This window comes from Tachysurus vachellii, chromosome 5 (assembly GCF_030014155.1).
Source record: "Tachysurus vachellii isolate PV-2020 chromosome 5, HZAU_Pvac_v1, whole genome shotgun sequence".
NCBI classification, from domain to species: Eukaryota; Metazoa; Chordata; class Actinopteri; order Siluriformes; family Bagridae; genus Tachysurus; species Tachysurus vachellii.
This window is the reverse complement of record NC_083464.1, coordinates 5,977,301-6,002,026: the sequence shown is the minus strand read 5'-3', so window position 1 is coordinate 6,002,026 and position 24,726 is coordinate 5,977,301. Positions and strand designations below refer to the sequence as shown.

The window sequence follows — 24,726 nt, the reverse complement described above, 5'->3', positions numbered from 1 at the left end:
TTGTGAAGTCCAGCTGATGATCCTGTTCCATGAGAATCATTAATCTCAGTGTATAACCTAATCATTCCTGCTGAAACGTCGTAATAGAGGGAGGCTGCTACTGAAGTTCGACTTGTCTTTTAATTTGTCACAATTTCCTCCTGCTCATGTTGCCTTATGACTCCCTAGGCAGCAAATGCTATGTTTTTTTTGTGGGGTTTTTTGGATCAGATCACATAAGAAACATCACCAGAACAAATAAGAAAGATCAGAACTGAACTGGATTTTTTTATTTATTAATATTCTTTGTAAAGTTCTAGAATATATTCTAAAAAAATTCTAAATATAATTTAAAAATAAATCCTAGCAAATACATATTATATATGCATAATTCATTCAAGACTGGTACTGTATTGAACTTTTTTGAATTGTAAATGTTTTATCTAAAAAAGGGAAAAAGAGGTATGTATGCATATAATTTGGTAGGATTTATTTTTAAATTATATTTATAGTTCATTCTTTATTAAATTTGCTATTTGTTATATATTATGTGTGATTTTTTTTTGTAAATTCCATTTTCTTTTCAAAACTGTTATTTTAAACAAGATCACTCAGGTATTAATATCAGAAAAAGAAAAGCACTATCAGCCATGCAAGATATATGCAAATGCAAAGTTTATTTAAAAAACAGTTAACAGAAAGTCAGGTCATAACCAGGAAATGGGATGAGTTCACACATTTACACATTTTGACAGAACAAAAAACAGGGTCGCACACAAACAATCAACAGGGAGTGAGGAATACAGGCTGAAATTACAGAAGGTCAAGTAAAAAACACAAAGAAGCAAACAAATCTCAGCCTACTTATACCTCCTTGATTGCTTGTGAACCTGAAACAGGTGATGAGGGTGGAACCAGTGATCAGAGAACCAGAGAAAATTGAATGCTGAGGAATCATGAGGCTGTAGTGATCTTTTGGTGTGTCTAAAATTCCCTTAAAGGTATTTTAAAATTCCTTAAAACTATTTTCAACGCAGGCATTTCGTGTATTATGGGAGAACTCGTAGAAATATAATCAAGAAATCCACTAAATAACTGAAACATGTCTCGGGTGTTAATAACAGTTTATAATCAAACCCTCCGGTGTCAGCCAAATGAGGATGAGGTTCACTTTTGTGTCTGGTTCCTCTCAAGGTTTCTTCCTCTTCCATCTAAGGGAGTTTTTCCTTGTCACAGTCACCTCAGTCACCTCAGGCTTGTTCATTAGGGATAAATACAAACACATTTAAATAGAAGTCTAACGTTAATATTGATCTTTTGTATTATATTAAACTTTGTCTAATAAACTTTTTGTACTATATGTCATGTTCTGTTATGCTGCTTTGAGACAATGTCTATTGTGCTATACAAATGAATAAATAAATTGAATTGAATTTTATTTTCATACATATGCAGAAACAAAAGCTTGAATTCCACAATGATTAAACAGCACCAAGGATGGTGTAATTCACTCTTTAGGCATTACTGAGTGTAAATTTCACTTCAGTGTCAAGACACTCAAAAAAATCCAGATTTCACAAATAGCAAAAACACATAGATCACAGATTGTACATTAAAGGCAGTACGCTGACTTTGAGCATTAAATGTAATGAAAACTAATCTATACAGAAACAGACATATTTATTAGGTGAACGATTCAGTTTTCTGTGAAGAAGTTGGGCATATTTACTTGACTTCTTTTTTTTCTTGCAGGAACTAAAGGACCACAGAGATGTAATCACGGCATCTCAGCATCAGACATGCTCCTGGAAGAGAATCAGCAAGACGGAAAAGAGTGATAAAGAAAGAAACAAAGAAAAAAAAATAGTTCGGTTGCTCAAGGCAAGACTAAAAATGAGTAATTTACAGTTGTAATCAGTGCCATACTTCTGCAGAGAGAGAACAAGAGAGAATGAGAGAGAGAATGAGAGAGAGAACGAGAGAGAGAACGAGAGAGAGAGAAAAACAGAGAGAGCAAGAAAAAGGGAGAGAGAGATGAAGCAGCAGAAAATAGAATTAAGCAAAAAAACCCGACAGTTTCAAGTTAAATGCCTTGAAGCTTCAGCAACAGGCAGAGGAAAGGAGTTAAAAATGAAGGATTGTGGAAAAGTTTTTTTGGAAACTGATAAGATAGAAGGAACAGGGTCTTTTTTCATAGTTTTCCTTAATGTCAAACCACTCTGGTGTTCCTGTTAAGTTAAAAATGAGCTTCAATAGCAGAAACATCAAAAATCCAGTCAGTGCTGTTTCAGGAAACATCACAGCTTTAATAATCTGAGAATTCTGCAAAGAGAAAAAGAAAAAATATATATTTATATATCGAGTTTTACAATGAAGTAAAAAGACAAGATTTTATATATATATTATTCTATATATTATTATAGAATTTATTTTTAAAAACTAAATACAATTAGAAATTTTTAAATAATTGATAAAGCTTGAAATTAGAACAAATGTCTATATATTATTTGGTTATTAAATAACTAAACATATATTTGGTTTGATAGAAATTAAACATTTATTTTTATATAATAAATGTCAGGATCTAGCCCAGACTTTGGCTATGTGCTTTTTGTTTGCCTTTCGTGTTCACGTGTCTTACCTGCCCTTGTCTCTTTCTTACCTTCAGACACCTGTCATGTTGGGCTTCCCTTGGCTTTGCCAACATAATCCTCATCTGGACTGGAGCAGTGGGTGTGTCCTCGAGTGGGGTACCCATTGTCAATCTTACTGTCTCTGGCCTCCTGCACCCAGTCCCTCCTCTGACCTCACTGATTCTCCTGACCTCAGCTCAGTGGCCTCAGTTTACCATGACATCAAGATGGTTTTCAATAAAGCACAGGCCTCCTCCTTACTTCCTCACCGACCATTCGATTGTGCAATCGATCCACTTCCCAGAACTTCTCCTCCTTGTGGTCGTCTATTCAGCCTCACTGGGCCGGAAAGGGAAGCCATCACTACATACATTCAGGAATCGCTGTCTGCCGGTCTTATTCACCCGTCCTCCTCCATGGCTGGAGCTGGTTGCTTTTTTGTGGGTAAAAAGGATGGTTCGCTGGGACCCTGCATTGACTATTTGGCACTTAATGCCATAACTAGCAAGAACCGTTACCCGCTGCATCTTATGTCTTGAGCCTTTGAACTGCTTCAGGGGGCCACTATCTTCCCCAAACTCGATCTCCGGAACCCCTATCATCTGGTGCGCATCAGGGAGGGCGATGAGTGAAAGACTGCTTTTAACACTCCCACTGGCCACTATGAATACCTGGTCATTCCGTTCGGCCTCACTAACACCAGTACGTCTTTGTTTATCTTGATGATATACTCATCTTTTCCCGCTCTCAGGAGTAACATCAAGTGCCATGCTGCAATGCTTGCTGGAGAATCATTTGTTTGTGAAGGCTGAGTAGTGCGAGGGGTTAGGGTTAGTGCCTTCTTGTGCCTTCTCTTGCCGTCTAACCCGGCAGAATGGAACTATTCAATTGGGGACCCGGAACTTCTGGCTGTAAAGCTTTCCCTTGAGGAGTGGCGTCAATGTCTGGAGGGGGCAAATCAACCTTTCATTGTTCGGACCGACAAATGCAACTTGGAATATCTCAGAACAGCCAAATACCTGTACGCACGCCAAACTCGCTGGGGCCTCTTCTTCGGTCGTTTTAACTTCATCTTGTCTTATCGCCCAGGTTCCAAGAATGGTAAAACCGATGCCCTCTCTTGCTTACACTCCCCAGACGAAGAAAACGTCCTTCCCACATTTGTGACTGTTCGGATCCTTCAACTGGACATTTGGAGGAGGGTCTGTCAGGCCACATCTGGGCAAGCCATTCCCAGCAATTGCCCTGAGAACAGACTTTTCGTCCCTAACAATCTATGCTCCAAGGTTCTCCAGGCGTGTCATTGCTCTCCTTTTGTTACCCCAATGTGTTCTGCACCTTGGCAACCATTCAACACCATTTCTGGTGGCCCACCCTCTGCCAGGACATCAGCCAGTTTGTGGGGGCATTGTTTCTGCCCAACACAAAAATTATCATACTCCACCTGCTGGGTTCCCCCATCCTCTTATTGTCCCTCGACGACCGTGGTCTCACATTGCCATGGTTTTTATTACTGGATTACCCCTCTTGGCTGGCCAGACCACCATCCTCTCTGTGATGGATTGTGTTTCTAATATGGTGCACATTATATCTTTGCCCAAGCTCCCTACAGAAAAGGAGACTGCTCTGCTTCTCCTCCAGCACGTCTTTTGACTGTATGGCTTGCCTAGGGACATTGTCTCTGATCAAGGGCCTCGGTTCACATCTGGATTTTGGCGAGAGTTTTGTCATCTACTGGGAGCCTCATTCAACCTGTCATCTGGATTCCACCCCCAGGCCAATGGTCAGGTTGAGCACTGTAATCAAGATTTGGAGGCAGGTCTTCGCATCTTATGTGCTGAGCAACCTGAGTCCTGGTCCGCCAAGTTGGTATGGGTGGAGTACGCCCACAACTCCTTGCCCTCCTCAGCCACAGGCATGTCTCCGTTCCAAGCCGCTTATGGCTACCAACCACCCCTTTTTACATCCCAAGAATTTGAGGTTTCTGTCTCCTCTGCTCTCGCCTTAGTCAAGTGTTGTCATCACACCTGGAGAAGAGCCCATGAGGTGTTTCTTAGGTCCTCTCAGAACTATGAGCCTGGCACCTAATTACCATGTCAGCCAAAAGGTTTGGCTATGCACCAAGGACCTTCCTTTCAAAGGGTCTTGCCAAGTAGCCGTCTGTCTCAAACCCATTCAGGCCTGTTCTTTGGTTCCCTCTGTCATGAGATGCTCGTAGGAGGGAGGGTACTGTCATAGTCTGCCCGCTCACTCAAGTTAGGAGCAGCCACTTCCAGGGCGGCAGCCATCTTGGCTGCGGCACTTCCGGATGGATACCATTTTATACTTCGCCACACTATTTAAGCATGCTGACTGCAGACACTCTTTGCCAGATTATCTGCTCATGTTATTATTGCTACCGCTCATGCATGCCTTTTTCCCCTTTAAGTTTCATTTTCATTTTTATGGATTACCCTACCGTGTTTGATTTTGGCAGGACGTGACGTCGGTTTGTGGATATCTTTTTGTTCTCTTTGGGTTTTTTTTCTGAAGTCTTTTTTTGGGATTTTTTTGTCAGCCACAGACTTTTTTTGAATTACCACTCAGATAACATCCGGATATCTCTGTTGGATTAAATCCCTCAGCATTTGGAGGACATCGCTCCACTTCCTGTTTTCCCGTGGAGGATGCTGCCTCACTACTTGTCCATGGGGGGGTGCGACATCACCCCACACCTGTTCCTGTGGAGGACGTCACTTCACTTCCTGTTTTCCCGTGGAGGATGCCGCCTCACTACTTTTCCGTGGGGGGTGTTGCAGACCCGTATGTTTGCCCTATTGATTTTTTTTAATTTATTTTGGGTTTTTTTTGCTCCAGGCAGAGGACCCCCCCCCCCCCCCCCCAACACCCAACCCCCACCCCCCTTTCTGGTTTTCTGGAATTGTGTCTGGCTTCGTCATGTCGGGGGTTGTCCCTTCTCCTCGGCTGTGGACATTGCTCGGCTCTTCTGTTCAGCTGTGGACGCCGCTCGGCCCTCTCTGTCTAATTGTCTTTAGTATTTAATACTTGTCTTTTGTTGACTTTTGTTTTGTCTTTGTTGTGTCTGTTTTTGGTTTTGTTTAATAAATCTGTTTTTTTGGCTATCCTGCATTTGGGTCTGTTTTTAATCCCGGTTTTCTGACAATAAATTAAGATAATAATTAAGATAATAAGATAAAAGATAATAATTATCTCCACTTGCTAAGATGCTTTTTAAAAAGCATTTTTTTCAGTTTAGGATTTTATAACAAATAAATGAATGAATAAATAAATATCTTAGCATGTATTAAAACATTTGGAAATATATATATATATATATATATATATATATATATATATATATATATATATATATGATACCCAAGATCAAATGGAAGAGTTTGGAATTTTAATGTTTTTTTAACTGTTAACTATGAAAATTGTTAAAAAGAAGATTTATTTGTTTAAATTATATCTATAGTTTATATTTTATTATATTTGCAGTATGAGTGATCTTAGGGTGAGTTATTTTACAACTTGTACAAAATTACTAGACAAATGTTAGACACCTTAGAAATCTTTACTTGATAAATTATTGCCTAAGTTGTAGTGCTGTATCATTTAATCCCAGACAACAAATAGAAAGTAAATTTAAATAATTTGCACGTTCTAAATGCATTGAAAAGCATAGTACATATTACAGCAGTACAGTCACAGAAAAATTGAGGTTTTGTTACCCAGAGTTCAGGATTCAGAGCCATCTGATGGAAACTAATGACTTTAAAATGTTAGTATTATAAATAATTGCTCAAATCACGTGGCTCTGTTGCAGATGCATCAGCTTTGATCTATAACAGTTTACATGCTAATGTAGCAAACACAAAGCGAAAAAAAAATAATGATAGATGATAGCTCTTTTTCTTGAAGGTGTTTGCAAAGTACAAAGGTGCAGTCAGGATTACGTCAGCGAGATCATGATCGCAGAGATTCGAGCTTTTCATTACCTGTCAAAATCCTTACAGTTTTATCGCTGCTAAACACACTTTTAAGGTTGCAGTGAAACCTTTAAAGAGTGCAATGTGCAATTTGAAATGCCTCATAAGATACTGGGATGAATTAAGCTTTGAAATGCTAAATGGGATGGAAAAAAAAAATAAAAAATTAGCCTGCAAAGCTAAGCATCTATTAATAATGACCAGAGTGAGTTCCACAAGGCAGGAAAAGAGCCGGACATCTTTAAGTGTTTAGCAGAAACGGTCACATGGGCAAACGGTGAAGCTTGTCTGTTTTTATCTGCTTTGCATCTCTCAAATGACTGATGGGTCTTATCTTCACAAAAACAGAAGTGTATACACATGTGAACACACACACACACACACACACACACGCCATTTGTCAAGCTATATGTCATGTTCAGCTCTCAGTTATCATCGTCACACAGCCAGGCCTCCTATCGCATCAGGTAGACTGGGTTAAATAAAGCAAGATGGCTTTCACTCCTTTTTCCCTCTCACCGTGAAGCCAACAGGTACGTGAGAACAGACGGGATTCAGATCAAAGTCTCAGACACAAACCGACTTTATGGTGCAGCCCCTTTAACACGATCTTCTTTATATGCAAATTTCTACACCTCCTGTTTCGGTAGTAACCAACGACAACAGTGTCCAGAGGGAATAATAATCATAGACAAAATAGTGACGGCACAGAAACTGAAAGCTGATTTATTCTTCCGCATTAACATCTATTTCTGTGCATGTCTGCGTCTTTGTGTTGCGGTGCCGAGAGGGGGATTGTGGGTAAACGTGGCATGTGTTAGTGTGCTTTTTGAAAGCTGACCAGTTTGTTACAAGGTGTACCTGAAAATAGTTTCATCAGATGATATAACATTTATTCTGTGTTTCTTGCTATTGTTTGACTGGTTCCACAATTTCTTATAGAACATGTTATGTTACCTATCTATCTATCTATCTATCTATCTATCTATCTATCTATCTATCTATCTATCTATCTATCTATCTATACATCTAGACATCTAGACATCATTGATATAATGAACACATTAATGTATGATAAATGTATTTACAGTAAACTCCAAGCATCATGTTAAAATGAATCTGTTGTGTACAGTATATGAAAGTAGTTCAGTATAAAGCCAGTTTAATCCTGCACAGTTCACCGATCTCACACATTTCATTTCTTCTGTCTGACTACAGCAACTCAATAAAAGTCCAAACTCGAGCATACGTCAATCCGAGCTTGATGGAAATGTGGATGTAAACAGTAATTAAAGTGAAGTGCTTTGATAGCAGAGTAGCTCAGACTCCCGAACACACACTCTTTGGAAATGCTTTCAGTGACATTCACTTGGTTGATGATTAGTCATGTGAGGTTTCTTTGCACGGCCCTTTGTGTGTATTTTCTTCTATTTATTAGCCCTCAGTGAAACACAACTTTTTGCAGCTGTGGTTCATGCAACAGCACCTCCTAGAGGACATGAACGAGTATGAATAGTTCACTCATAAATACAATAATATACTGGTGATGATGCTACTGATTATTTATTTATTTGTTTCTTTGTTTCTTTGTTTGTTTCACAAAAAGTATGATAAAGGTGGAGGGGTGTTTAAAAGTAGTTTAAAAGAAGTAAAAGAAGTTTAAAATTAATTTTATATTTTTGCACAATGAGGAGACCTGAGGAAATGGTGGCAAGAAAAACGTCCCTGATAAAATATGATGAAGAAACCTTAAGAGGAACCAGGCTCAGAAGACAACCTCTTCCTCATCATGGTGTGACACTGGAGAGCGGGATTAAAAATATTCATTTTCAATTCAATTCAATTCAATTCAAGTTTACTTGTATAGCGCTTTTTTACAATTGACATTGTCTCAAAGCAGCTTTTCAGAACATAAACATAGAACAAAAGGTTATTATAAAGAATAATATAAAGATTAATTTAAGATAAATTAAATAATATATAATGATCTTTCTACAACTATATGAAGTCAAGTGGAATTTTTGTAACAAAGAGCTTATGAGCAACTTATTAATCATTGTCTTTTCTAAGTTCACTATACATTTAATACTCCAACCTGATCCACAAAGAATAAGCAGTTAGAAACTTTGGGAGTTCAGGAGTAGCATATATTATAATTAGCTTCTTTAATTTCTGATAAAGGGGGGCACGGTGGCTTAGTGGTTAGCACGTTCGCCTCACACCTCCAGGGTCGGGGTTCGATTCCCGCCTCCACCTTGTGTGTGTGGAGTTTGCATGTTCTCCCCGAGCCTCGGGGGTTTCCTCCGGGTACTCCGGTTTCCTCCCCCGGTCCAAAGAAATGCATGGTAGGTTGATTGGCATCTCTGGAAAATTGTCCCGCGTGTGTGAATGAGAGTGTGTGTGTGTGTGTGTGTGTGCCCTGCGATGGGTTGGCACTCCGTCCAGGGTGTATCCTGCCTTGATGCCCCGATGACGCCTGAGATAGGCACAGGCTCCCCGTGACCCGAGGTAGTTCGGATAAGCGGTAGAAGATGAATGAATGAATGAATGAATGAATGAATTTCTGATAAATCCTGAAAAGATAAATTTGAATCTGTTCTACTAACTTCTTCCAGAGAGCATCAATTGAAATCACTTAAATCCAAGGACTTGAGTGATATTTCACATATATTAGTGTATGTCAATCTAATAGTGAAACCTAGACTCATTAAAACTTTTGTACCCATGGCTTCAGAAACACTGGAGAAAAAAGTTCAATATAGAATCCTTTCACGTTCAGGAAAAATCTGGAAATACACTGCATACTTTCAGTTAATAAAAATAAGATAAAATGAATCAAGGACTGTGAATAATTTTTTTCACATATGTTCATTGAAAAAGTTAAAGTTAGAACCCTAACCTTACCTTTCAAGTCTAGAAGTCTAGAAACCTTACAATTTCAGAACAGAAGATCACAACACACTTCTGAAAAATACTTTCTGAGAAACTTCAGAAAAGAATTATATTAGAACCTCAGATTTTCTGAGACACTTTTAGAAAAACCAACAAACAAACAACTACTTCTGGGGCTTTAAACCTTTAAACGACCATATAATAATAATAATAATAATAATAATAATAATAATAATAATAATAATAATAAGAAGAAGAAGAAGAAGAAGAAGAAGAATTGGCAGGAGAAGAAAAAGAAGGAGAAGAATGTCTTTCCTGTCTGAAAGAGATCTGAATAGATTCCCTTGAAGAACAAACAGTGACTAGAGCATGGAAAGGTTTTGGCCATCAGTCTGGTGTGTGTGTGTGTGTGTGTGTGTGTGTGTGTGTGTGTGTGTGTCTGAGAGAGAGAGTGAGAGAGAGAGAGAGAGAGAGAGAGAACCCCTTATTCAGGAGGATGTTTAAAACAAGGCTCAGGCTGTAATGGTTTGATGAATCCCAATGTGCTTATTGATTAATAAACACTCACAGGAGCCCATTTCACAGATGTACTGCCGCCGCCGCTGCCGCTCTCCACCGAAGCACTTTTCTTGGACAAATGTCTTTCGGCTTCAGCGCTCCAATCTCGAACCTGGTTGTTTTTATGTGCCAGTGTTTTGCGCCCCCTGCTTTTGTGTCTCTGCTTGATTACCTGTCCCTCTGCCGATGAATAATCATAAATCACTCTCTTAAAGGGCTTCTCTATAAATTTCATTACCAAAGACTGCCAAATGGAGGAGAATGTATATTCTGCAGGAGAACGCATTTTAGATGGTCGTTTTCATCTGTAGGCTATCAGCACAAGTGATCACGGCAGTAAAGAACTCTATATATCACCCAAGTGTATCATATATCTACTGTTATACGGTCCTTATGCAGACCCTGCTTATGGGGCTTTGGGATTAACCCTTTCCTCAGAATGTGGTGTGGAATAGCAGCTGAGAGGAAAAACACAACAAAATGATAGTTTAAATGATCGTTGTAGACCTGCTAACCTTTAGCAGAACATTTTAATATGTAAATGCAAAAATGAGTATGCTTCTCGTTTTCCCTGATAAACACTACAGATGAGATAATCAGCATGATTGACAGCTGTACAGGTGTCTTGAGTTCTCCGCTTGAAAGGCACTCAGATGCTCGCTTTCTGTCACAGATCTCTAGTGTATAATAAATTCTACCAACTGATTTCCAACTTAAATATCATGAATATCTGTGTGTGTGTGTGTGTGTGTGTGTGTGTGTGTGTGTGTGTGTGTGAAATTAGGAAAAAATAACTAAATACTATATAAGTATATATACTTGTCAGCGCAGACCAGTTTTCTTAATTTACATTGAGCTCTTTCAGCAATCATCATAGCAGTGTTTTAGCAGAACTTAAAGCCTGAAGAAAAAGCTGTATTATACGTATTTGACAGTTGTCACAGTTACACGGAATAATCCTCTGAAGTACATTACCCATCAGCCCCTGATGTTTCCTTGTCACACTCCCCAATCACCCTCAACCCGTGGTTATTTTTGCCAAATAAAAGTCTGCATTTGCATCGGAGAATCCATGACGTTCCCCAATTTTGCCAAATGACTGTACAAATTATGCTTGACTACAATATTTAGATGATGAATAAAGAGATCAATGCGATTGAATTTAGTAACTTTTTCTTTTTTAGTAACGATTTCTTTTTGTTTATCCGGAATGATTTGAGAAAGCATTGAATCAAACTCAGGGCTTAGAATTACGTTATATCTAAGTTTTAATCACTTAAATGTAACACTCAATATATTATATATGATGACATGCTTTCTATGGCTGGTCTGTTAAAGCTTACAGCTGCTAACGGGCTTGACATACAGTACCCTACCTCGGATACATAGAGCTGGAGGTGGAGGCAATGGGTATTACAGTTTTTTTCAGTCGCTAACAAGCGTTTGTCCAAACAGTTGTCACATTTTCAAAACTCTAAACACAATTAGCACAGCATCAGTCTTTTGTGGCCATACCATTCACACATTTCATGTCGTTTTCACACAATATGCAATCAGTAAACACATTTCCACAATGCTTACATTTCCTTAACAGACAAGTTATACCTCTCAACAAAATTATGGATTGTTTTTGTAGTATTCAAGAATGTTAACACACAACATCCCACAATAGCAACAACAATATTCCAAACCTTAGATACAGTATAAAAACCTCTGCTTCTGCAATGATATCAGTTCAAAAACAATATATCTCAGCTGATAATAAACAAACAATTGAATAATTGACACACAGCTGATTTATGTTGGGTGAATTGGGCCAACCACAGCTGATTCCAGTCTGGCTTAGACTCAGTGGCAGGGGTTATTTTTTTCTATTACTATAAAAAGAGGACTTTGAGGAGTGATGTTTTTGGAAACAGAAACAGAAAAAGACAAACACTGTAATGTTTGGACGTGGAAGAGGAAGAGCAAGGGGCCCAGGGAGAAGACCAGCTCCAGTGAGAGATGCAGGGCCAGGATGAGGTGCAGTAAGAGATGCAGTAGGAGGTGCAGTGAGAGGTGCAGTGAGAGGTGCAGTGAGAGGTGCAGGAACAGGAGCAGGCCCAAGGAGAGGGCAAGGTAGAGGTGTAAGAATGCGTGGTGGTGGCATTCCAAGGGCTGCAAGAACAGTAGTCAGTGATGAAATTCGTGCCACTATCATTGACCATGTAATCAACCACGGTCTCTCACTAAGAGAGGCTGGTGAAAGAGTGCAACCCAATTTGAGGCGGTCAATGGTTGCCGCCATTATTCACATCTTTCAACAAACCAACAGGTAAGTATTGCATTTTACATGGATTGTTTCTATTCTCACTTGACATGTCAATAAGGTCATACAGTAATGCATATGTTGATTTTTTTTCCCATCTAAAGAATGCAACGTCTTCCACCCTCTGGGGGAAGAGGAAAGCTCCTCAATAATGATCAAGAGCTTGCCATTGTAGAAATGGTTGTTGCAAAAATGCAATAAAACTGCATGAAATTAAAACTAGAATTGTGGAGGACCATGAGATATTTGGCAATATAGAAAGCATCAGCCTCACAACCATTACACGTACATTGTCCAAACACAGAGTGCGGATGAAGCAGCTCTACACTGTTCCCTTTGAGAGGAACAGTGAGAGAGTCAAGGAGCTACGACGACAATATGTCCAGGTATAGTGTATATTCAATTCAATGTCCAGTTCTATAAGCTTTGCACTTTGCAAGTAGGTAACCTACACAGTAATAGGTTACAATACAGTATGGTATACAGTAATGACATGATATACATAAACTTTGTTTCAGAGAGTTATGGAATTGAAGGCCAACCAGGCCCCTCATGAATTCATTTACATAGATGAGGCAGGATTCAATTTATCCAAAAGGCGTCGACGTGGACGAAATATAATTGGAAAAAGGGCCAGAGTTGATGTGCCAGGACAGAGAGGGGCAAACATTACCATGTGTGCAGCAATGGCAAATGCAGGATTACTCCTTCACAGATGTCAGGTTGGACCCTATAACACCGAGCGCCTCCTTGCCTTTCTCAATGATCTCCACAAGCGCCTGGTACCAGAGCAGGATCAGGAGGGTGAAAACATGAGGACCTTTGTAATTACCTGGGACAATGTTGCTTTCCATCATTCGCAAGCAATAACAGCATGGTTTGAAGTCCACCCAAGACTGGTAAGTCTCTTCCTTCCACCCTATTCACCTTTCCTCAACCAGTTCTTTTCTGCATGGAGGTGGAAGGTTTATGACCATCAGCCACATGACCAGATGTCCCTCCTTGAAGCCATGGATGCTGGCTGCAGGGACATCACAGTTCAAGATTGGCAAGGGTGGATCCGACATACCAAGCGGTTTTATCCCAGCTGCATCGCCTTGGATGATATCAGATGTGATGTTGACGAAAACATGTGGCCGAACCATGAAGATCGCAGGGATTAGATACATTAATTTTGTGCTATTTTTAGTTCCCCCCTTCTTATCTGGGCTTTTTGCTGTTTTGTTTTTTGTTTTTCAGAATGCTCTTATATATGATATTTTGTTCACTGTAAGCAATACTGTAAAACTTTTTCTGTTCTATTATATTGTGTTTCTACTGTACCTCCTTTAGTAAACAGTAAAGAAAAAAATAACTGTGGACATACAGTTCCCAACTAAGAAGTTTTGTGTAAAAGGTGGATTGCATGTTACCTGAAACATAAAAGTCTATGCAGTTTTTCTAATGTCAACAATAGCCAGTATTTTGAAACCTGGTGTACTTTGATTGACTGCATATACCTTGTGAAGTGAAAACAAGTGTTATTCTTTGACAGAATAATTTCATTTTGAGTCAGATTTCCAGTGTTTCGGTAAAGTTAGTGTGTGCAGAGAAAGATGTGTTCTGTTTTGAAATGGAGAGTTAGTATATATTTAACAAAATGTGTTTTTGAGAGGAAAATTATCAATTTGGCCAATTGTGTTCTGTAGGTGTAAGTCTGTGTTAAGAGTTTAGAAAAATTATCTTAAGTATAGGTAAGCGCTTGTTAGCGATTGAAAAAAACTGTAAGATGCCTGACTGTGGCTTTTTAGTGGTGAAAAACATTTCCAGCCCAGGGAATACAATCACCATCTGGTTACATATATATTCTACTGTATTTACCCTTTTACTGTGCTAAAGTCCTTGAGAGATTTCACACTGTACCTGGTTTACGTTAATACCTCCTGAATAGATCATGCTCGCTCTACAGAAATCAATCTGGTCATTAGAAACACATTTAAATTTTGTATTTTATTTAAAAAACTCAATATTATTATTAAGTATATGCTTTATTTCAACCAGAGGGCTGTTCACTTCACTTCTAGTTTCCGTTTTTTTTCCTTTTGCCATCCCAGGATTTTCTTTTTCCCCACTACCTTTAGTTTGCTCATTAGTGACCTACACCAGGACTTTAAATACTAATGTTTACTTTTTTTATAGCATTTTACAGGTAACACTGGTAGATTTGGTGTGTATTAATTCTTATTTAGATGGTACATATTTAATTTTAAAATATTATGTGAAATCTACCATAGTGTAAATATAAAATAAATTTAATTTCCTATACAGTGAATTCTTAATCATCCAATCTCACCTGGAGGACAGTGAAGTTTCCTTTTATATCTGGTTTTTATTCTCTTTTGATTTTCCTTTCTTATACCATCTCAGTGAGTTACCTTCTCATACCATCTCATCTCATTATCTCAATGGATTTTTCCTTCTTACCGATCTTGCCTTTGGCTTGCTCACCCAGATTTATTTAAAGCTGCTACTTTAAATAGTATTTGATAGGTAATTGGTATACATAGTGGACATATGTATTAAAAACGGTATGAAAACTATTTGAAAGCTTTTACTACATGCTGAATAAAATTAAATAAATAAATAAATAAATAATAATGCAGTATTTGCATGAATTCAATTATATATACAGTATACACACACACACACACACACACACACACACACATATATATATATATATATATATATATATATATATATATATATATATATATTATAATGTGTGTGTGCGCGTGTGTGTTTAAATCATCCATTGATCACAACACTTGTATATAATAAAACCAGCATGCAGTAAGACCAAGCTTTTACTACTTGCTAAATAAAAACAATTAACTAACAAACAAACAATCAAACAAACAAACAAACAAACAAAAAAAATAAATAAATAAATAAAAACACGCGCACACACACGTGTCATATATATAATATGTGTGTGTGCGTGTGTGTGTTAAAATATCCATTGAACACAATATATAAAATATATGTTTCACTTATATTTAAAATGACAAAATTTCTAGTCTATAACATCGGTTATCTATATTAACGTTTATATTCCATTACTGACTAACACCAATAAATGTGTCATATTTGCAGTATTACAGTTACGCTTATTAGACTTAACCAGTCATACAAAATGACAAATATAATCAGCTTGATATTCATATGTGTTCTGTTGCATTAAACTCACTCCCACTCATATGTAGGTGACTAAGTGGAAAAAGCAGTACCGCCTGATGCGAACCCTCCATGAAATATCACTGACAGAGACATTAATCACCATTTTTTGTGCCGCAGTCCGATATCTTCCTAATGCGGTTAGTTTATATTCATAATTCACTGTCTTATCCTCTGCTATTAGCTGCAGTTTGACCTTTGCGGTCCACACAAAGAATCTATGTTGCAGTCGGTCATCCTATTTGTCCCTTCACCACACTCCAGTGGGAAAGATAATTAGATTTCAAGCAAGGTGTGTGTGTGTGTGTGAGATAGTGTGTGTGTGTGAGAGAGAGAGAAAGAGTGTGTGAGAGATTGAAAGAGAGAGAGAGAAAGTGTGTGTGTGTATGTGTGTGTGTGTATGTTCATAAGGAACCATGCTTTTAACAATGAACCGGTCATTGCACTTTCACCTCCTATTTTCATCACTCGTCTTTATCTAATGCAAAATCAATACCCTGCTATCGGAGGAAGTTAAAGCCTCGTTAATGGTGATGAGGAGCTACTTAACAGGCCTCTAGCATGCTTTAGTGCTCTGTGAACAACTGCAGGTGTCTGATCATTATTTCTCCTCCCACGATGCTAAAGAGTGTCTTTTCTTACAGGCTCATGCTAAATCTTTAACACTGAAACGACTCGTGTTAGAAGAAAACAGAAAATTCTAATGTGTTTTTCAATTTCTTGTACAGGATTTGTAAAGTACAATTAAATTCAATTAACCTTTAGAGTCGTACATTGAGGCATATCATACAGGAAGTACTGAGAATTATTCATTAATTCTAGTTAAAGTAATAGAAAAGGCATATAGTGTGTATTTGTGTATAGTTTAGGATATTGTAAGCAGTGTTGGGCAATAACATGTTACTGTAACACAGTTACTTTTTACAGTAACTAATACTCTAACGTGGGGGCATGGTGGCTTAGTGGTTAGCACGTTTGCCTCACACCTCCAGGGATGGGGGTTCAATTCCCGCCTCTGCCTTGTGTGTGTGGAGTTTGCATGTTCTCCCCGTGCCTCGGGGGTTTCCTCCGGGTACTCCGGTTTAGTCCCCTGGTCCAAAGACATGCATGGTAGGTTGATTGGCATCTCTGGAATATTGTCCGTAGTGTGTGATTGCGTGTGTGAATGAGAGTGTGTGTGTGTGCCCTGTGATGGGTTGGCACTCCGTCCAGGGTGTATCCTGCCTTGATGCCCGATGACGCCTGAGATAGGCACAGGCTCCCCGTGACCCAAGGTAGTTCGGATAAACGGTAGAAAATGAGTGAGTGAGTGAGTGAGTGAGTGAGTGAGTGAGTGAGTAATACTCTAACACATTACTTTTTAAATTACCATATGGTGCGTTTGTCCGTTACTTTTTTAAATAAATTCATATGAATTCATTCATAGAAACTACACGCCTCGACGAAGCTAGAAGCTAACCCAATGTCGGTGGACACACTCGAAGTGAGTCAAGCCCCGCCAGCCAAACAACAGCGACTAGATTTTAACCGGACTGTTAGCCAGGGACAGATCAACAGACAGTTTTGTGTTTGTATAGACCATAACGCATAAAATCGCATTAATGGGAACATTAAAGAACGTTCTTTAAAAAAGTAACTAAAAAGTTACTTTTAACAGCAACGCGTTACTTTTTGGTGTAAGTAATCAACAAAGTAATTGAGTTACTTATTGAATGAAGTAACTAGTAACTGTAACTAGTTACTATTTCTTAGTAACTAGCACAACACTGCTTGTAAGTAACGTATCTTGTAGGGATGTGGTAGCTCCGTGGTTAAGGTGTTCGACTACTGATCGGAAGGTCATTGGTTCGAATCCCAGGTCCACAAAGTTGCCACTGCAGGGCCCCTGAGCAAGGCCCTTAACCCACAATTGCTCATGTGTATAAACTGAACTAAGACAATGTAAGTCACTCTGGATAAGAGTGTCTGCTAAATGCTGTAAATGTAATGTAAATGTATATACACAAATTTAGTAAAGTGCATTTACATAAAGTGCATCTTGAGCAACCTAGTGCAAAGAAGGCGAGATAAAACACAATACAAAACACTACAGGACAAATACACAAAATAGTGCTGGCTAGTGTGTGTACTGTATATTATACAGTAGAATATGCAAAAATATAGGGTTGTAAACACTGTGCGAAAATAGCGGCATTCTGAACAAAGAGGTTTCTTGTATACATATAAACATATATACACAAATTTAGTAAAATTGAAGAAGCCACATTATAAAAAAAATAAGTTATTCAATTGCTTTTCTTTAATTATTAAAGAAACAAGTTTAGTACATACTGGATATTTTCACTTACATGCAGGGGCGGTTCTAGGCCTTTTTTAGGGTGGCTCCAGCCCCCTGTCTGTGATCTCAGCCACCCTAAAACTATAAGTATAATTGTTTCTTTAAAAAAGAAAAAGATAAGTTAAAATGCAGGACATGGGAAAGAAAATTATTTATCAGTTTGATCCAAGAGCGATTTTTTTTACTTTGCTTTTACGCGCGTGCGTTGTAAGTCTTTTAAAAGTGTGTCTTCAGCTGTCTGCTTTATTAGAACGGAGAAGCACAGGGACGCACAGCATGCACACGCAGTCAGAGCTGGAGGCGTTTATCTATAACGTTAATCGGCGGAAAGCCGCAAAGACGCAACCAAAAAGCAGTGAAATGTCACTATTCTTATTACCAGAGTTTATAGCACAAACAAAATATTAATGCAAACAATCCATTCAATACTAAATAAAAATAACATTTATTGATTTGGTCTTTGTCTTGTGAATATTTTTTTTTTTATTAATGACTGCATTCATTGGACATTCATTTCGTAGAAAATGCACAAATACATGAACTGATCTGATTCAAGACTGACATCATTACATCATGCATAAAATTTTGGTGTCCACTTTTGGCATTTTAAATAATACCATAACTTTTGGCTTACTATGTAGTCATATAATATATAATATAAAACTCTTCTTGTTTTAAATTCTCACTGAGGGCTAAAACCCCTAAAGATGAAATCCTAGAACCGCCCCTGCTTACATGCCAGTTCACCAAAACCACAGAAGAATAAGAGGAGCGGTGTTGTATTTAAACCCTGGACATGAGTTTCTTCTGTCACATTGTTGAAGCTGACTCGAACATTTCCCTGTTTTTTTTGGTTTTTTTTTCCAGGCCGAACCTGGAGACAGAACATGATTTATACAGATGTCTGGTTAGAAATTCATCTCAAAGCCTTGCACTGTGCAGTTTTATCACTGTAACGTATAATTTATATACTGTATCACCGCTACGGCTCAGAGTTTGAGTGACAGAAGCAAACTCAACGCCTCTGTTCCAGCGTCTGCTGAGCGAGAGAGTGCAGATGGTTTTCCTCCTCCTCGGTGTGTGAGTGAGGTTCATGTTAATGTGTGTCTTTGTGTATGTAAGTGAGATTTATATTGACATCCCTCACGTGTGTGTATGTGTGTGTGCGTGTGCCTGTGTGTGTGAGGATGTTCTACTACCTACAAAGGATAATTTAATAATGTTAGATACTGATCAGAAATGGAAAGAAAACCGTGATAGAATTAGCATTAAAGAATTTTGGCCACTTTCTTTCTTTCTTTCTTTCTTTCTTTCTTTCTTTCTTTCTTTCTTTCTTTCTTTCTTTCTTTCTTTCTTTTTTTGCATATTTTAAAATATTTTTTGTGAGACCTGCATAACCCATCTGAGAAAAAAACAGACTCTTTTAACTTACTTTACAAATTTCTACCAATGATTCAATTGAATGATTTATTCAATTCAATTTTATTTGTATAGAATTTTTAACAATTCAGTACAATTTAATTTAATTTAATTTAATTTTATTTGTGAAGCGCTTTAAACATTTCACATTGTCTCAAAGCAGCTTAACTATACATAAGTGATACAATACAGTTTTTATGAACTAGCTGTTTATAAAAAAAAAAAAACGTCATTTGAAAGCAGCTTAAAATAAATTAACATTTTATTTATTTGTTTATTTATTTAACTGCTAGAGTTGAAATCGGGTCATTAAAGCCGATTTGAGGAAATCAAATCCTCGAAAATTGTTTCTATGATGTTAATTCCCAAATCCTATAAGCAGAAATTTCCCAAATTCAAAATTGTGAACTTTTAAAATAACATTAAATTTCAAATGTTAGTGTAACTTTTATATGTTATAGACCAAATTTTATGGTAGCTATGAATAACTTTCATTTCATTTTCTACCGCTTATCAGAACTACCTCGGGTCACGGGGAGCCTGTGCCTATCTCAGGCGTCATCGGGCATCAAGGCAGGATACACACTGGACGGAGTGCCAACCCATCACAGGGCACACACACACACACTCTCATTCACTAACACAATCACACGCTACGGACAATTTTCCAGAGATGCCAATCAACCTACCATGCATGTCTTTGGACCGGGGGAGGAAACCGGAGTACCCAGAGGAAACCCCCGAGGCACGGGGAGAACATGCAAACTCCACACACACAAGGCGGAGGCGGGAATCGAACCCCCAACCCTGGAGGTGTGAGGCGAACGTGCTAACCACTAAGCCACCGTGCCCCTATGAATAATTTTGAAATTAAAAATTCCAAATGATTATAACCTTTTATTTAGAGTGAGACTGATTTTATTACCTGATAAGGGATGTAAAATGATCTGAATATAATTCCTGTCTAATTCAATTCTTAACTGTGTTTTGAATTGACACAAATAAGATTGTGAGGCTTCTAGCAGAACAAAAAATTCTCCAGAATTCTCTTTTCACCAAAATGTTACCGTGCGTTTTTTCTGCTTATCTTCTCTTTGACTACATCTGTGATTTAACGTGTCTCTTGTCTGCACTCTGGCCTGAACCACATTCGACCAAATTTCACTTTTCATCTTGAGTAAGCGTTTTCCATCCAGCAGCGCACCTCTTTTAACCCAAACAAAGCCCTTGCCATCTGTCAGTGTCACTTTGACGACAAAGTGGCTATGATTAATTGAAAAACAATGAGGGGGCAAATGGGAGGGTCGGAGTAATCTTCGGTGCCGGTGTCCAGGGTCAGCCCCTCATTCCCTCAGCGTTTAGAATTAGCCTCGGAGATGTCAGATCACGGAGTGCATGTTCAGACCGTCTGTGTGCAGTTCCAAGCTTTCCTTATCCTCACCGTGTGCTGGGAATCAGTGGTAAAGAGAAGATGCTGCTGTGATGGGATTGGGCTAGACATCTCTCTCTCTCTCTCTCTCTCTCTCTCTCTCTCTCTCTCTCTCTCTCTGTGTGTGGGCTGAAGGCATTGTGACTGCCTGAGGCATTTATTTGCAATAATCAGAACTGGCATTCTTCCTAGTCTGACTCATTAAACCGGCTACTCACAGTCTTCAGAAATGTTTCTACATTTAAAATCGAATCGTTTTCTTAAAATATTAATAGACATAAAGGGCAGTTTGTAATGTTTAAAGTCTCTGTTGTTGATGTGAAATTAAAACATTAACAGACGTTCTTTTACATCATGACCTGTTTGAAACTCTTGGAAATCATCTTTATGTTCCAAGAAAAGGTGCGGTGCAAATAACCTACGTCTCAGCTGTAGGCAGAGATACCTTTCTGGTACCGGTTCCATGAATTAGCAACATCAAGTGCATGATAATATTTAAGATGGCATTTTATTTTTCTACAACTTTAATTACAATTTTTTTTCAGATATATTTTGTACAAATAAAAAAAGGCCTCAACCTTCTATTAACCTATAATATCTATATTATATAAAACCTATAATAATTATATATATATATATATATATATATATATATATATATATATATATATATATATATATATATATATATAAAGGTTTAACTGCATTTGCTAAATAAATAAATAAATAAATAAATAAATAAATAAATAAATAAATAAATACATAAAGCAGGGAATCCTTACTTTAAATTAGGGTTGCAAAATCCCTGGAATTTTCAAGGCTGGAAACTTTCCATGGGAATTAACGGGAATATATAGGAATTAACTGTTAATTTAAAAAAAAATGCAGAGTTGCCTATAACAAGGAACTTAAATGTAGTTAAAAAAAATGTTACAGCATAATTTTGTATAAAACAACAAGATTTAATGCAATTTAGGTTGACTTTGTACCCTGTATTCCTCGGTCACTCGCACACAGCACACTGCTTACTGGAGGGCCATTGAGGCCAAACCCCCTGCATGTACTTATATTCTTCCATAACATGCACAGTAACACTTTATTTTAGGGTCATTTAACTAGTTGCTTATTAGCATGATTATTAATAGAATTTTGGCTATTTATTAAGCACTTTGGCTATCTATTAATGTCTTATTCTGCATGACCTTATTCTACAATCTTAAGTGTACCCAATACCTAAACTTAATAACTACCTTACTAACTCTTAATAAGCAGTAAATTAGGAGCGTTACCACATGAGCGTTACCCCCCCCCCCACACACACACACACACACTCACTCCCCCCTGAAATAAAAAAAAAATCCATATATCACTTAAGGGGGGATTCACCTCCATTTTCCAGGCCTTGACTACCACAGAAGCAGAGACCTAATAAGCTTGAGAAAAAAATGCTTCATTTTACATTTTGATTGGGACTTTTTTAGAAGGGCAAAAGGGTGAGGGATGCTTTCATTTCACAGCAATCATAGGTTTCAATCATGTTTATTACAATTATTAAGTTTATTATGTTTATTACCAACATAATGTTTATTATGCTTTTGTGTTACTCAATGAAAGAATCAATTAAAGTTCTACTTACAATTAAATCAGTCATTTTTTAAATTTGTATTACCTTGCATGCATGTCTTTTTAAACAAAATGTTTATTTATCTTTGTATATGTTCTTCCCTATATTTCCAAATAATTCCCATAAATTCCCATAAATTTCCATAAATTCCTGTAAAGTTTCCAATTTGGAATATTTCCAAAATTCCCCAAATTAAGTTCCCGTGGAAAGTTTCTGGAAATTTACCGGAAATTTACCGGAAACTTTCTGCCCCTTTGCAACCTTACTTAAAATACAGACCAATAATGGTTTAACTATTAATCAAAGCTAGCTCTTGTGGAAAATATTGTGGAAAACAAACAAACAAACAACAATAAAAAAAACACAAAGCTATAATATTGGACAGTGAGTTCTAGGGTAACTGTACGCTAAAATCATCCCACCTATAGATGTAATGTAGCTTTTTGTCCTTGTGTAGTATTTTGACAGTTACTCTGCAGTACATTAGGATCATGTTGTGCTTGATGTGAGGTAACACACGAGGTCACGTAACAAAGGGTCAGTCACGGCTGTTAGGCATGATGCACAGCGTCAGCTTCCCTGCCCTCTCACGCAGGAGGAGGCTGTAACCTTGCAGTGCTATTACATCAGTCACCCCTTACTAAGTGTGTGTGTGTGTGTGTGTGTGTGTGTTTGTAAAACGGCTCTTGTTCCATGAGCTCAACAAAACAGGACATCCTACTTACCTGACCGAGCACTGAGTACCACGTATGTACGAGCTCATGTATAAAATCAAGCATTACAGCAAGTGAGGATCTGAGTAAACACTTCATCTAGAGTTTCAGCAGGATGAAGAACACAAGTGGTGTAGAAGCACACAACCTGCACATCTCTAGTCCCAGCTGTATGACAGTACCATATGTCAGAATGTTCAGTTGGTGAAGAGACGCCACATCAGGAAATGAATAAATAGAACAGTTCAAGAGGAAACGTTACTGCGGGAAATTATTGTGTATAAATTTCAGTTATGTAAGGAATAAAACATGTGTGTGTGTGTGTGGGTGAGTGTGGGTGTGTGTGTTGAGGAAAATAATCAACAACAGGATGCTGTGATTAGCTGATGCCAAGCAGATTTAACATTATTGATTATTCCAAATGTATCTTATTCCTCTTAAACTACGTTATTATTATTATAACCATTATCATTTTTATTAGTTATTTACTTATTACTGAATGTTATAGTGTTATTCAGTCCCTCAAGAAATTAGCACAAAATCAAACAAACTTTGTGATTTTTACATTTATGGTAATTTATTAAGAACCACCTATATTTCTATGCAACAACTGAGCAATTATGGGTTAAGGGCCTTGCTCAGTGGCCAAGCAGTAGCAGCTTGGTGGACTTAGGATTCGAACTCACAACCTTCTGATTGGTCCAACACCTTAAACACTAGACTACTACATAGCCGACAGGGTTCAGAATGACCGCAGATTTTCAGCTGATCATGTGACATCATCACAGCACATTTTCATATTCATAATCACACCCTCCGGTGTCACCCAAATGAGGATGAGGTTCACTTTTGAGTCTGGTTCCTCTCAAGGTTTCTTCCTCTTCCTTATAAGGGAGTTTTTCCCTCATTACAGTCACCTCAGACTTGTTCATTAGGGATGAATACAAACACATTTAAATATTCTTGAATTTGTATAATATTAATCTATGTATAATAAACTTTTTTGCATTATATTTCGTATGTTCTGTAAAGCTGATTTGACAAATAAAATAAAATTGAATTGAATTCAGCCAAAGCTCACTTCAATTCACATTGTGGACCATGTGTACAGCTCTCACAGAAAGTCATTACATACAGTATGTCTTCACTGGTAAGAGTTTAACGAACGAATCCCGTGCTTTTGATTTTTTACTAATTCAAGTAGTTTTCCACAAAAAAAACCAAAAAAACAAATACTTTTCAATTTATTACATTTTGGGGAAAAAAGCTGCAAAATCAAGCATTTTTTTGTAGCAAATAATTGAAGTTTAAATATAATTAAACTTGTAGTAAAAATAAAATGTTATCTTAAATATTATCATGCACTTGATGTTGCTAATTCACAGAACCAGTACCAGAAATGTAGCTCTGCCTACAGCTGGAATAAAGGTGATTGGCTCCGCCCCTTTCTGGGAACGTAAAGGAGATTACCACAAGTTTCTTATTATTTGAATTGAGGCATAGAAGCCTTTTTATCGCCACATATACATTACAGCACAGTGGAATACATTTTTTCACATATCCCAACTGAGGAGGTTGGGGTCAGAGCACAGGGGCAGCTTTGATATAGTGAGTTAAGGGCCTTG

The 24,726-nt window shown here is 37.7% G+C and overlaps 1 long non-coding RNA gene across 1 annotated transcript; it reads left to right on the top strand.

Moving 5' to 3' along the window:
- The first annotated feature begins 11,470 nt into the window (after nt 1–11,470).
- Nucleotides 11,471–12,998, top strand: LOC132845544 (uncharacterized). Its single transcript, XR_009648436.1, has 3 exons — nt 11,471–12,368; nt 12,467–12,748; nt 12,881–12,998. It is a non-coding gene; the product is annotated as an uncharacterized LOC132845544 (long non-coding RNA).
- The last annotated feature ends 11,728 nt before the right edge of the window (nt 12,999–24,726 follow it).